Source organism: Aedes albopictus, chromosome 3, assembly GCF_035046485.1.
Source record: "Aedes albopictus strain Foshan chromosome 3, AalbF5, whole genome shotgun sequence".
NCBI lineage: Eukaryota > Metazoa > Arthropoda > Insecta > Diptera > Culicidae > Aedes > Aedes albopictus.
Genome location: NC_085138.1, coordinates 197,081,526 through 197,095,280, shown reverse-complemented (window position 1 = coordinate 197,095,280; position 13,755 = coordinate 197,081,526). Strand labels below are relative to the sequence as shown.

The window sequence follows — 13,755 nt, the reverse complement described above, 5'->3', positions numbered from 1 at the left end:
ACACGATACTGATTGGTAACTCACACGGAATCCAAATGAAATACATATGTATTCTGTTTGAAGTACCAAAGAATATAACTTTTCAATCTAATGAAATTCAACTTTCGAATACATAAATGTCATTGTGCTGAATATGAATTTTGTGTTACAATACACATTGATTTCATGTTTAACTACCCGTGTAGTCCTCTAGGCAAAACATACTATGTAAAGTGAGGGCCCTTATTTCACGCGAGCTCAGTTTTAGCATTACGATTTTAGTTTTGAACTTCAAATGATGGTTTACATCTTTTGATAGGTACTCAAATTAAAATCATAAAAGCAAAACTAAGAGCTCGCGCGAAATGTGGGCACTTTGCTGAAAAGGTGAATTCGTTGCTCTGTGTTGATTAAAACTCGAAGTTTGTTATTGTTATAACATTTTATTTTGTTTTTTTTTTGTTAATTAGCACATTTTATAGGTACTTACATCACAGACGAATTTATACAGACGTAAGAGTGCGGTACAAACCACTAAAAATTTTCGGTACCATGTTTTCTTCTTTTTGCTTGGGCAGAAGTTCTCCGAGGGGGCTAGTGATTACCATTTTTTTCGTCATTTTTATACATTGACTTACCCCTATCCGATTTTTTTTGACAGTTTCATCTCCACCACTTTCGTCACAACAAAAATTGTTTTGTTTACGTTTCTTTTTTCGTTGGACTATTTCAACGTATTTAGATGGTTCACGGTGCGGTGAGTTAATATTTTTTGATTAATTCCAAGTATTCCTATCCAAATCCATCGAAAAAATTTTATAGTTAATGCGACGAGTGTCCAATGCGAATCACGACGTCGTCGGAAGAGCAGCAGTACGAGTAAAAGCAGTGTTTCCTGCTGGGGCAATTTATTTTCTTCAGTCGGAGGTGCGGGTAGCGCAGCAGCAAGAATGACACCAGTAGCGGGACAAGCTAGTTGCGTGCGGATGCAATGATCTGTGCAAAGTCTGGAAATATGTGGACATTGTGCGAGTTAATCACGGGAGGACGGTTCATGTGCAGGAGTATGCCAAGAGGGCTTGCTGCGTGAGAATATGCTGTACCTCAGTGGGTATGTTATGCTCAGAAGACGTGTGAAATTGGGCCTTGAAAATTCAAATCCGATGTGATGAAGTTTCGCCAAGATATCAGCTTATCGCCGAATTATCCCTGTTATCCACTTAATCTATTTAAAAAAAACATGCCAAACAACTTCGTCTACATGATGGTCTGCGCGGTGCCCATCGTCGGTTACACACGCACTGTATTCGAAGATACACCGGTCGCGCAACCCTTTTTACTCGGAGTTATTGTAAGCGATTTCGTGACCGTATCGGCCATACAGTATTCCCGGCAGAGCGTATTTACCCGGTACAACGTCATCCAGAACGGGGAAGGAGATTTCATTTTGGAGGCCGGGTACAAGATTTTCAATGTGGAATCCTACCTGGAGACGGATTTTGCCCTACCAAAGATCTACCAGGTTGCCGTATCTGATTTTGCCGCCGGAGCGATGTCGAAATACGAATTGATAGGTTTCAAGAAATATTGTGTTCATGGGGCTGAGCTTATTGGATGATCTCTTTCAGGTGACCTACAAGAAGTTCTACGAAAGTCGCTTATCTCTGATGATGTAGAAGCACGAAATTGCCACCGTGGTAGGGCACGATTATGATCGTCAGTTTTTCTGCAATATGGCCCCAGCTTTGTGGAGCTACCTCTGGATGATGGAAAGCTCCGCTCGATACTTTGAATATCTGACCTCGGACATGATCTATACCCACTCGGAAACCGTATGCCATTATGAAAATGCAGAACGCTTTCAATATGGATTCAGTGGGGTCGTCTCGGCGTTATATGTGAATACGCTTCGCAGTCTGAGATCGCATATGTCTTAGACAACATTAAGTAAAAAGAAAATCTGGTTAAGTACTGTTCTTTTTAATTCCACTAAGAATTTGCATCCTTTGACAGATACGTATTTCGAACTTAACTGTAAGGTCATCTTTAGTATCATCTTTAGTATTTCGACAGTCGAATCAAGTACGAGACATTGAAGACGACCTTACAGTTGAGGTCGAAATACGTATCTGTAGGATGCAAATGCTTAGTGGAATTAAAAGCAACAATACTTAACCAGGTTTTCTTTCTACTCACACCACTCTTTCCACTATCACGCCCAGGTTCATCATCATCTTCGACAACATTGCTTATGATAAAGGTAGATTAACATGGTTTTGTACTGAACTCATCGATAATTATCTCTTCATTTCTCGACAGGTGGTTCCATGATGCATATGTTCCAACACGCCTTTGGCCCGGAAACGTTCCGTCGAGCGTTGATCATTTACCTTCGTGCTAAAGCATACAGAGGTGCTCATTCGGAAGACTTTGCTAAGCCATCATGGCATTGGATGTTCTCAAGTCGCGGACCGAGAGAAAGATTCATGGACCATTCTCTACAACTTCGTCACAACTAGGAAACCTAGCTTCAACACAACCGCTGACACCAGATGACTGCTCACCAACAGCACAATTCTGGCAGCCGAACGATGGTCTGCTACGGATTGGATCATTTTAAATAAGATGCAAACTGGCTATTACCGAGTCAATTACGACGATCGATTTTGTTTCAGCATTTCAAGTGACACGTAGAGATAGTAGGAGAACTTGAACCACCCAAAACGAGGAAAGTGCTCGGTCTGACTCATTGGAAAAACTGCTCGCAAGCACAAGAAGCTAGACCAACACGAAGCACTCGGCCTTGAACTAAATTTTAGGAAAATATTTCTGTTTCCCTACCGGAACGTCTCCGGTCGATGTAATTGCTGGGAGATGAATCTTATGACTTCTTAAGAGGAGAAACATTCAGAGCGACGGATCCAGACGAAGAAGCAATGTGGCAGTTTGGCGGATATCTGTGACAACTGGTCGGAGGTATGCATCGATATTGCCGCTGCATTAGGGGCCGTTCATAAACCACGTAGACGTTTTGGGGGGAGGGGGGGTCTGGCCAAAGTCTACGCTTCATACAAATTTCAAAATTTTTGTATGACAAAAGTCTTCGAGGGGGGGAGGGGGGTATGAGATGACCAAAATTTGGTCTACGTGGTTTATGAACAGCCCCTTATTAAGTAACGGTTTTAACACAACTCTGCACACAGTTTATTTTCTAGACTAGTACATGTGTACCCTAAAGTGGGAAGAACACTTTAGTGTGGTGTGTTATGACATAAGAGCTACCACATCAAATTTTGATATTTCTATTTTCTTTAGGTAGAAAAATGCCGAAGTCGCCAGTTTCTCTATACTGTTCTACCAAAAGATCTGGAGTTGTTTCGGAGATCCAAGAGGATGTCACGAAAATACTGTGCGCCCAAAGAAGTTTTCATTATCCATATACGAAAAATTGCTGACTTACTGGAAATTGAACCATTCAACCTCAGCATGGTCTAGCTGAATACCCGCATGTCTATCATGTCGGCTATAAGAACAACATAAGAAACTGACACACTTGTTTATCGTTTATGAACACATTTTATTAAAACAAATTTGTTTTCGCATCTCATCCGATAGTAGGGGAAAAGCGGGTAACACCGTCAGGGTGGGTAAGCCCGTCACCCCAATGATTTTACCAGAAAACAGTGATTTAGTAGCTTTTTGGCCACACGCCTCATTTGTTTTTACCATTTTTACTCTTTCGAGACAAATGATACCAAAATTGACCTGTCAAACACGAAGAAAATAAACAAAACAAACGCACGCGTCATTGTACCAACGGCGGATGTAATATTTCCTCGGTAGAATTTAGCTTCTGAAATACAAAAGAAGTGCAAAAAATAACTTTCATCAATCATGTATTCTCATCTGTACTATTCTTTAGTGCCAAGATTCATTGAATGGTCAGTTTCAACAATTATTCAGAAATTACGGTGTAATTTAAGAAAAGTGGCCTTTTCGGGTAAGCCCGTCACTCATCGGCGGGGGTAACACCGTCATGCTCTTCGGATGACCGGATGTTTGTTGAACTGGCTAGGCATTTCTATTAGATGCCACGCAACTCAAACTGATGACCAACCAGGGAAATTTCTATAGGGGTCGCTCATAAATGACGTAGCATTTTATGGGGGGGATGAGTTGGAGTCCCAAATTATGCTACTACGTATTGGAAAGTAGATTACGAGGGGTGGAAAGGGGTGTCAAAAATCGTCAAAAAATGCTACGTCATTTTTGGACGACCCCATATGGGTTTCTCCTGGAATTCCTGCGGGTTTGTTTTCTAAGGCTTCTTTCAGTATATCCTACGATTTATCCAACTAAATCTACTAGGATTTCTCCAGGAGTTCCTGCTTGGACTCTTCCTGTTCCTTTCTGGACCTTCTAAGGGCATAATTTGTGGATTATTTTTCAGCGATTGCAAATTCACTAGCGCCGCCTAGTGGCAGAATTCTGAACCACGTGTCTCGTTTTATGTAAGTCTATGTCATACTGATCAACTTTGCCGAAGACACCAAATCATTGGATTCTGAGATATGAGGGTTGGAAAATTTACATGCCCACTAGCGCCGCCTAGTGGAGGAATTTCGAACTTTGTAACTCATCATCTGTAAGTTATTAGCGTATCCAATATTTTTTCCGAAGACACTATTTCTAATTATCAGGGCCTTGAGCTGTCGCACATCGTAACGTTTGCTTGACAACCTAATGGTTCCTGTAGTGCAATTTAGTATCAAACTGTTGGTGGCGCCTCTGGCGGCCAAGTTACCAACTAATCATATGAACCTAAGTTCTAAATGGTAGATCTTTTCAAACCCTAAAACTTTGCCGAAGAAAGTATTGCGCTCTCTGTTAACACACCCGGGATAATTGGCCACACCCCCATAAGCCCAAATCCCATAAGCTTAGTCCCCTATTAGGCGAATTCCAATTGCGCCCTTCGACCAGTGATTTTACAAGAGTATCGACTGTAGAATGATTGGTAAACCATCACTGCACTTCAAAAATGTATTGAAAATATTTTAAAATTGAAATCTTCAAAAGTATTACTATAAAAATATATATGACGGACTTACCCCATAGGGGTGACGGTCTTACCCGCACTGAATTAAAAACATGAATATTTATTATGGTTGTGTTATGTGCATTTTTCGCCAAAACTAACATAATTTGACAATTCCAATGCACAAGTCTTATAAAAAACTAATGAATCAAATAATCTGCGTACTGAAAATATCAATTTTTGCCCTACATTTATTTCGAAAAATCCAAATGCTTAAGGTGACGGGGTTACCCCTTCCTCCCCTACAGATTAGCAGAGCTTGAAATTCCATTAAACCAAATGTACCTAGTAAATAGTAATGGGTAGGCCCGCTCTTTTATCTCGCTCTTTCCTTTGTTGATCAAGGAGAGTTAGTGAGAAAAAATAAAAAGCTGGCTATGCCAATGGTAATACGCGGATCGCAAGGAATTTCTTGGGCTATCTCGAAGCGTGAAAGTTTCAGGCAAGGAATCGCTCAAAAATGAGCAAGCGTTTTTTCTTGATCCCAGTACAGAGATGAGAAGAAACGTCAAATCAATTGGAGCTTGCTGTGTTAAATTTCTTGCCCATTTCGGTCAAGAAAAATAATGCACTGAACGGGAATTACTTTAGCGATTCCGTCTGAGGTCCATAACATAAACGGTTATTATCTACTTTTAGCATAGAAATTTATAAACCTTTTAGCACAGAAAGAAGACAAATAGGTACACCGTCTTCGGACAGAGGCCGTACAGACTAAACATTATTAACATTAGACAACGGACAAGACATATAACACACAGTGGCCCTGTGGAAAATTTTCTGTTTGACGAAATGTTTTCCCCGACTGGAGCGGGAACCGAACGCACACTCCGAGGCTTACGAGACACCAAAACGAATGATGCCGCCAACCACTCGGCTACGAAGCCCACAATTCTTATACATAGCTAACTAATGTATTGGAGAATAGAGGACAAAAACAAACCAACCTGATTTATTTTTACAAAATTTTGTGGATCCATCCTTAGAGCCCGTCCAACTTTTATGTTAATCATTCCAATAACAAACATAAATATAAACAAATCGTTTTAATATTCATTTCAGCCATTCCTGACAACTATGGATCATATTTATCAATCAATCCGAGATCAAGTCACCTGCTAGTCAAACGACATTTCTTGAAGGTACTACATATTTCTCCACAACACGAATCTCACTACCGTCACATCCAGAATACGCTATAATTTCAAATGTTGTTACAATAATTATATATCTTTTACTAGTTTTAGAATATTTAATAAATACAATGGGGCGCTGGGGTCGCAGGGTGGTTTCACTTACATATTCGAAAAAAAAAAACAAGCCAAATGTCGTCCCAAATTACATAATGATGCGAGGAATGCAAGTTCACTTCTGGAGTTGTTTTAAAAGTCCAAGACAATTTGTTCTAATTGAGTTCACCACGTCCTCCTGAATTGCAAGGTGATGCAAAGCACACTTCTGGAGTTGTTTAACCCTCTACTTCCCATGGTTGCTCTAGAGCACTATCGTTTTTCGACGAACTCTTCACTTTAAGAGTTTTTCTAGAAGCCCTTTAAGATTAGCTCAAACTAGGTTCACCAAGTCCACCTGAATTGCATGGTGATGCAATAAATTAACTTTTGAAACTGTCCACTTTACGAGTTTCTCTTGAAGCCCATTAAGATTAGCTCAAACTAGTTTCACCAAGTCCACCTGAATTGCATGGTGATGCAATAAATTAACTTTTGAAACTGTTCACTTTAAGAGTCTTTCTAGAAGCCTATTAAGATTAGCTCAAACTAGGTTCACCAAGTCCACCTGAATTGCATGGTGATGCAATAAATTAACTTTTGAAACTGTTCACTTTAAGAGTCTTTCTAGAAGCCCATTAAGATTAGCTCAAACTAGGTTCACCAAGTCCACCTGAACTTTTGAAACTGTTCACTTTAAGAGTCTTTCTAGAAGCCCATTAAGATTAGCTCAAACTAGATTCACCAAGCCCACCTGAATTGCATGGTGATGCAATAAATTAACTTTTGAAACTGTTCACTTTAAGAGTCTTTCTAGAAGCCCATTAAGATTAGCTCAAACTAGGTTCACCAAGTCCACCTGAATTGCATGGTGATGCAATAAATTAACTTTTGAAACTGTTCACTTTAATTAATATACTTTTGAAACTGTTCACTCCTTTTTTTAGAAGCCCATAAAGATTAGCTCGAACTAGGTTCACCAAGTCCACCTGAATTGCATGGTGATGCAATAAATTAACTTTTGAAACTGTTCACTTTAAGAGTCTTTCTAGAAGCCCATTAAGATTAGCTCAAACTAGGTTCACCAAGTCCACCTGAATTGCATGGTGATGCAATAAATTAACTTTTGAAACTGTTCACTTTAATTAATATACTTTTGAAACTGTTCACTCCTTTTTTTAGAAGCCCATAAAGATTAGCTCGAACTAGGTTCACCAAGTCCACCTGAATTGCATGGTGATGCAATAAATTAACTTTTGAAACTGTTCACTTTAAGAGTCTTTCTAGAAACCCATTAAGATTAGCTCAAACTAGGTTCACCAAGTCCACCTGAATTGCATGGTGATGCAATAAATTAACTTTTGAAACTGCCCACTTTACGAGTTTCTCTTGAAGCCCATTAAGATTAGCTCAAACTAGGTTCACCAAGTCCACCTGAATTGCATGGTGATGCAATAAATTAACTTTTGAAACTGTTTAACTTTAATTAATATACTTTTGAAACTGTTCACTCCTTTTTTTAGAAGCCCATAAAGATTAGCTCGAACTAGGTTCACCAAGTCCACCTGAATTGCATGGTGATGCAATAAATTAACTTTTGAAACTGTTCACTTTAAGAGTTTTTCTTGAAGCCCATTAAGATTAGCTCAAACTAGGTTCACCAAGTCCACCTGAATTGCATGGTGATGCAATAAATATACTTTCGAAACTGTTCACTTCTTAGAGGCCCATTAAGATGAGCTCGAACTAGGTTCACCAAGTCCACCTGAATTGGGTTGTTTAGTGAATAAAATATTGCTATTTTCTATAGCTTAATCGAAAGAGCTCATTTTTCTGAGTATAACGTGATTTTATTGCGTTCCAATACCTTTGTTGTTATGATTAAATAAACAAACCAGTTTTAAATTTTGTGGACAGAATGACAGTTCAATCGATAGAACGACAGTTCACCCCGAACAAAACATTTTTCCCATACAAACTTTAAATGCATTTTAAAAATACTTTCCGGGTACCAAAAATAATGAAATTTTGGATTTCGACTAATTTTCGGGCGGAGATTCCGAATATGACAAAACCTGGATACTCCTAAAGAACCCATGGTGATACAATGAATCAACATACGAAACCGTTTACTTCAAGAGTTATTCTTGAAGCTCATAAAGATTAGCTCGAACTAGGTTCACCAAGTCCACCTGAATTGCATGGTGATACAATAAATATACTTTTTAAACTGTTCATTTCAAGATTTTTTTCTTGAAGCTTATTAAGATTAGCTCGAACAAGTCCACCTGAATTGCAAGGTGATACAATGAATTAACATACGAAACCGTTTACTTCAAGAGTTTCTCTTGAAGCCCATTAAGATTGGCTCGAACTAGGTTCACCAAGTCCACCTGAATGATGCAATAAATTGACTTTTGAATCAGTTCACTTCAAGAGTTGCTCCAGAAGTCCATTAAGAATTATTCTAATAGGGATCACCAGGTTATTCTAATAAGGTTCGCCAGTTCTGCCTAAATATCATGGCGATGCACGAAGAAAACATACTTTGGAACAAGCTTTTGAAACAGTTTACTTCTAGAACCTCTAGATTCACAAGGATTCGTTCTCTGATAAGGTTCACCACGTTCTCAAAATTGCATGGTGATGCATTCTTTTATCCTGGTCAAGCAGTAACTGTTGGAGTTGTTCTTGAGACCCAAGAAGCTATCACCTTGATTCTGAGCGTCACTTCACAGTGAATATGGAGTAAAGTTTGTTCTATTGACGCCGTGAAGTAACACTCAGAAAAGACCATTTTTTTGTTATCATCAGGATCATCACGTCCTCTTTATTTACATGGTGATGCAAGACGTTATTCTTTCAATGGTTTTTATACAGAAGTGGGGAGTAGAGTTTTTCCTTCAAGTACTCAGCAGTTCCTTCACAAATTCTGGAATAATTTATCGCACTTTTGGAGACCTCCTGAAATACACCCTCATTCTTGTTTACGGACGTATCCACTTTCGAACGTTTTTGGTTCGATCGAATCAGTAGGCCATTTGATTTTGCTGGCGTAAACGGGAATGCGAACGATTTTCGTTCGAAAGTGGATTCGATCGAAAACAAGAATGAGGGTGATAGTCCTAAAGTAGAACCAAAGTAACTCTCTGAGAAATCTGCGAAAAGACTTCTTAAGGGATTCCCAAAGACCCTCATATTGAAGGATTTAATAGAACCAATTACTAAAAAACGCGCCAGCTTTCTTTGTGAACTCTTAGATTATCACACACATCTTTATTTATTAACAGCATTCTAAAAAAATCAAATTCTTGCCAAAAAAAACACTAATCAGCTCCAGAAATCTCATGAACTTCCTTCTTCCTTTTTTACTTCCCAGTTTCAGGTGGAAACTTTGCAGCAACAATCCGAATGAACGTCGTAAGCGTGGGGCTCGAGAGTTAGTCCTGTTTTGTTGAGGTAACCACAAAGGTACAAGTTGAAGTTTCTGTAGCACACGAGTTGCCTTACGATTTCTGGAACCCTCGGAATTAGGATACAACATAGAGGAGCGATTTGGCGACGCGCAACTGTTTTGAGTTGTTGAGCAGAGGCAGCACAAATGTCAACCCTAACCGGCATGCTGATATTCTCCTGCCGGGAATTTGCGCTTCAATTCTACGGATGAGATTGCTCGCTGCCGTTGATGGGCGTACCCGCTTCCGGATGGCACGTTCTGTCCCGTCGACAGAAGCTTCTTCTGCGTCTTGTACCACCGGGAATATATCGTTTGGGCTACTGCCGTAGGTTTTCTGAGCGATGCGACGAACATGCTTGATCTTCGACGGATAGACAACGATACACTTTCTTTTTCCGTTCGCTGCTCCGCGTAGGGCTTAATTTTGACGAATTTTGGACTGGCGCACATACCTTGAAGAAATAGGGAACCGTTTTGTGGATGACCGCACGGTAATTACCCGGGTTAAGCCGTGGATTGCCGTTCTTGATCGCGTTTTTTACAACGAAGGTGAGAACACGAAAGAAATGAAAAAAAAATCAAAACACAAAACAGCTGATGTTGACATTCCGCTTTGATGACATCCTTACGAGGGGTTCTGCGATGCACCAAATTACACTAGTTATTTTACACAACTAGGGGCTCCCCGAAGTAGGTGGTACCGAAAAAAACGATTACTGCTCCGTCTGTATCTTCGTTTGTGCTTACATCTCTTTCATCAGTTCATACTTCCGGTACATTTGGTATCTCCACTGGGAAGATCACTATTCGGAGGAAGCAATTCCGTATGATGGGTTGGGGCAACAACCGGCACTTGCTAGCGAGTTTGTTCCTAATCCTCAAGGTTGGCTGTGGCCATCTGTGGTGTATAATCTCATCCGGTTCAGAATTCAGCTCCAACGCTTCAAAGCACCGTTATTTCACTCTGCAAAACTTCCTGCACGTGCATTTTCACGTTTTGCAGCGGGCTCCGGATCTAGATCAACCATGTAGAAACAAATTGGTTTGGTTAATTTAGCACACCTGAAACATGTTTTCGATTGAAATTAAGTAATAATGGCTCATTACTGTGCATCATCTTTACCTTCAAAGACAGGAAATCCATTCGTGATGATCGTCCTGGGCGAAAATATCCTCAAAAGATTCATAACCTAAACACAGACGGCCAAATTGCTACACGGGTCACGGAATGTCCACCCGCGGAATGTTCATTCATCGCCGATGTCCATAGTACGACAATCACGCATTAAATAGAGAAACTCACTTATTTGCCGCGGAGAAATGATGAAAACTGTATAAAATAACATTTTTTATGTGAAAATAACTGGTCTTGCTCTGCATTTCCGTTGAGATGGCTGCGGCGTCACAATCACGTTAGGTTGTTGGTTGGCCATGTTGAAAAACTTTTTGCGTTTGATGGTTTTTTCACGGGTCATATGTCACCAATTATGAAATCCGTTTGGAAAAAACAGTGGCGCAAATTCATATGAAAAATAACTTCAATTTCAATCGTATTACATGTGAGATTGTAATGTGTGACTGTTTGATACGTAGTTAAAGATAGAGGCATTCGAACCCAAAGTGTAACAAAGCTTAGAATGAAGTGAATCACATTTGATTCAGTGATGTAAGCTTTGCTGGTAAATCCATATTATTATTCAGATGTATCTGAAGTGTGGGAAACACATAACACATTGGAAAAACACATCAGACTAACGTTGACGATTTTGACTGAGCTCATAAGTTAAAACACATCAATCGATCGTGTCATTTTTTTTCAGTGTAGCTTTGGGATTGGTAGGACTGAAAATCAACCGCACACCCACCGACGACGCATTGATTCAATAAAAGGCTTTGCTTTGCTAGCTGTGCACGTATAGTGCCATTTACACTTATCAATAAGTTGATTCAACCAAGAGGTTCAATCTTTCCTTCAACTTCATCAAGAAACACAATTTGATGGAAACATTGCTAAATGTATTGCATGCATTTTTATTGAGGAGAACATGGATGATAATGTTGAATCTTGATGTAAATACTGACCAACCTGCAAAAGCGAGGATTGAGGTTGGTGGTCATATCCTCAATATTTCCCCTCCCAAAGATTGATCCAACCAATCCAACCACCACTATCATCCAGTTTGACCAAACCATCAAGATCATCCAAGTTCGTCAAACTTTCCTCTCGACTTGTTTGATTCGATCAATCCAGCAGTGCAAAAGAGTCGACAGATTGAGCGAAGACCATTCCATCAGTGAGGAAGAGATAGCAATTCACCAACATTCAGCGCGTGGTTCACGGCGTTCATGGTGGCCAGTTCAATTGAATTTTATGGAATGCTTTGAAAGCAAATTTCTAAAAATAAAGTGTCACGTTTTTGCGAGCGTTTTTGCTTTGTAAATATAATAAAGACTTGATCATTAGAAAAGTGAAAATTTCGATACTTCGCTTGCTTATTCAATTCCATTAATGATTATGAAAAAATATTTTTTAGATAGTGTTAGTCATTTACCACCTCGTTTACCACTATTGAACCCAATCTCTCCGATTAGCATGATGAATTGTTAAATAGTGGATCTATTTACTAGTTCATAATGCTATTTTTCCTAAAGTCTTGAGAAGGTTATTGTTTCTTAATTTCTAACACAACTTATGAACTTCTATTGTTGAATCAAAATATTTCATACAACGTGGAGCTTAAACAATAAGTATTAACAGTTTTCTTTTTTGTATGTATTTTTGTATCATACATTTCAATAGCTATTTATTTAAATTTAAGAAAAAAAAAATATGTATATATCGTCGGTTTCCTGCAATAGGGGCACAACTCAATAAATGTGAATTTTCAGAATGAGCGTTTGAAAATTGGCAATGTTGAAGCACCTTCTGCATGTTCACTTATTTCTCTCATCATTTGACAGAAGTAAACGAATTTTGATTATTGTATCGTGGAAAGGGACTGACGGACTATCTGTTTCATAAATTTTCGATTACTATTGTTCAACTACTATTGAAAAAGTTGACTGATTTTGAGTTGTGCCTTTAATGCGGAAAATTTGTGAAAATGAGAAAAACTCGCATTTCTCTACGAATTTCGGAACGGGTCTTTGTGAGATAAAAGTTTACATAGTTTTTCATCATTTGCCTTCAAAATCTCAAAAATGACAAAGTTTGAGTTGTGCCCCTATTGCAGGAAACCGACGATATATGGCAACACGGCAGAATGTTCTGCAATGATGATGCTTATGATCACGCGCTGCTGCATTGAAGGGATGATAGGTTGATCTGGAGGGGAAATATTGAACCAATCAATTGATCCATGGAATAATTTGACCCATGGTTTGAGCAATCTTCGAGAGGATTGATGTTAAATTTTTGGAGGTGGGAAAATCGAGGGGAAAATATTGTAGAGAAAATTGAAGTAAAATGCGCTATGGAGGGGAAATATTGCTGCGTGGTTGATCAAACGGAAGATAGGGAAAAAGTTGAATGATTGATATCAATTTATTTTTGAACAATATTATACATTCAATGTTTCCATAAAACGGTCAACTATTGATCAATATATGGATCGTGTGACTGGCGCTTATGATAAGCATGCACGGATACTTGTTTTTTTTTTTTCTCTTTATGCATTAACTTCTCTCATACTGCCGGGAGATTTTCTCTCTGCTCGAGCCTCGGCTTGATCTGTCTCTCTGGAAAGGGGTAATGTCGAAGATATTGGATTGATACTTGGTTTGATCCTCGTGATTTCATCAATAATCCTTGAGAAAGAAATAATTGATGGAATGGTGGAATAAAGGAAACAAGAAAGCACTGCCAAATAAACATTTTCAAGCACAAGTTGCGCATCGTAAATTTTCATTAGATTATTTAGGAATAATGTTTAATATTTAATATTGGTTCATTATGTTTTATATCACATCTTTAATTTCCACTGACGTATATG

General features: G+C 39.0%; 1 long non-coding RNA gene across 2 annotated transcripts; it reads left to right on the top strand.

Annotated features, from left to right (window-relative positions):
- Window positions 1-495: 495 nt before the first annotated feature.
- LOC115264407 (uncharacterized) lies at window positions 496-6,971 on the top strand. Of its 2 annotated transcripts, XR_009995655.1 has the most exons (4): window positions 496-736; window positions 802-2,239; window positions 2,299-2,955; window positions 6,140-6,971. It is a non-coding gene; the product is annotated as an uncharacterized LOC115264407 (long non-coding RNA). The 2 variants fall into 2 exon arrangements; XR_009995654.1 differs by having other exon boundaries at window positions 498-2,239.
- The last annotated feature ends 6,784 nt before the right edge of the window (window positions 6,972-13,755 follow it).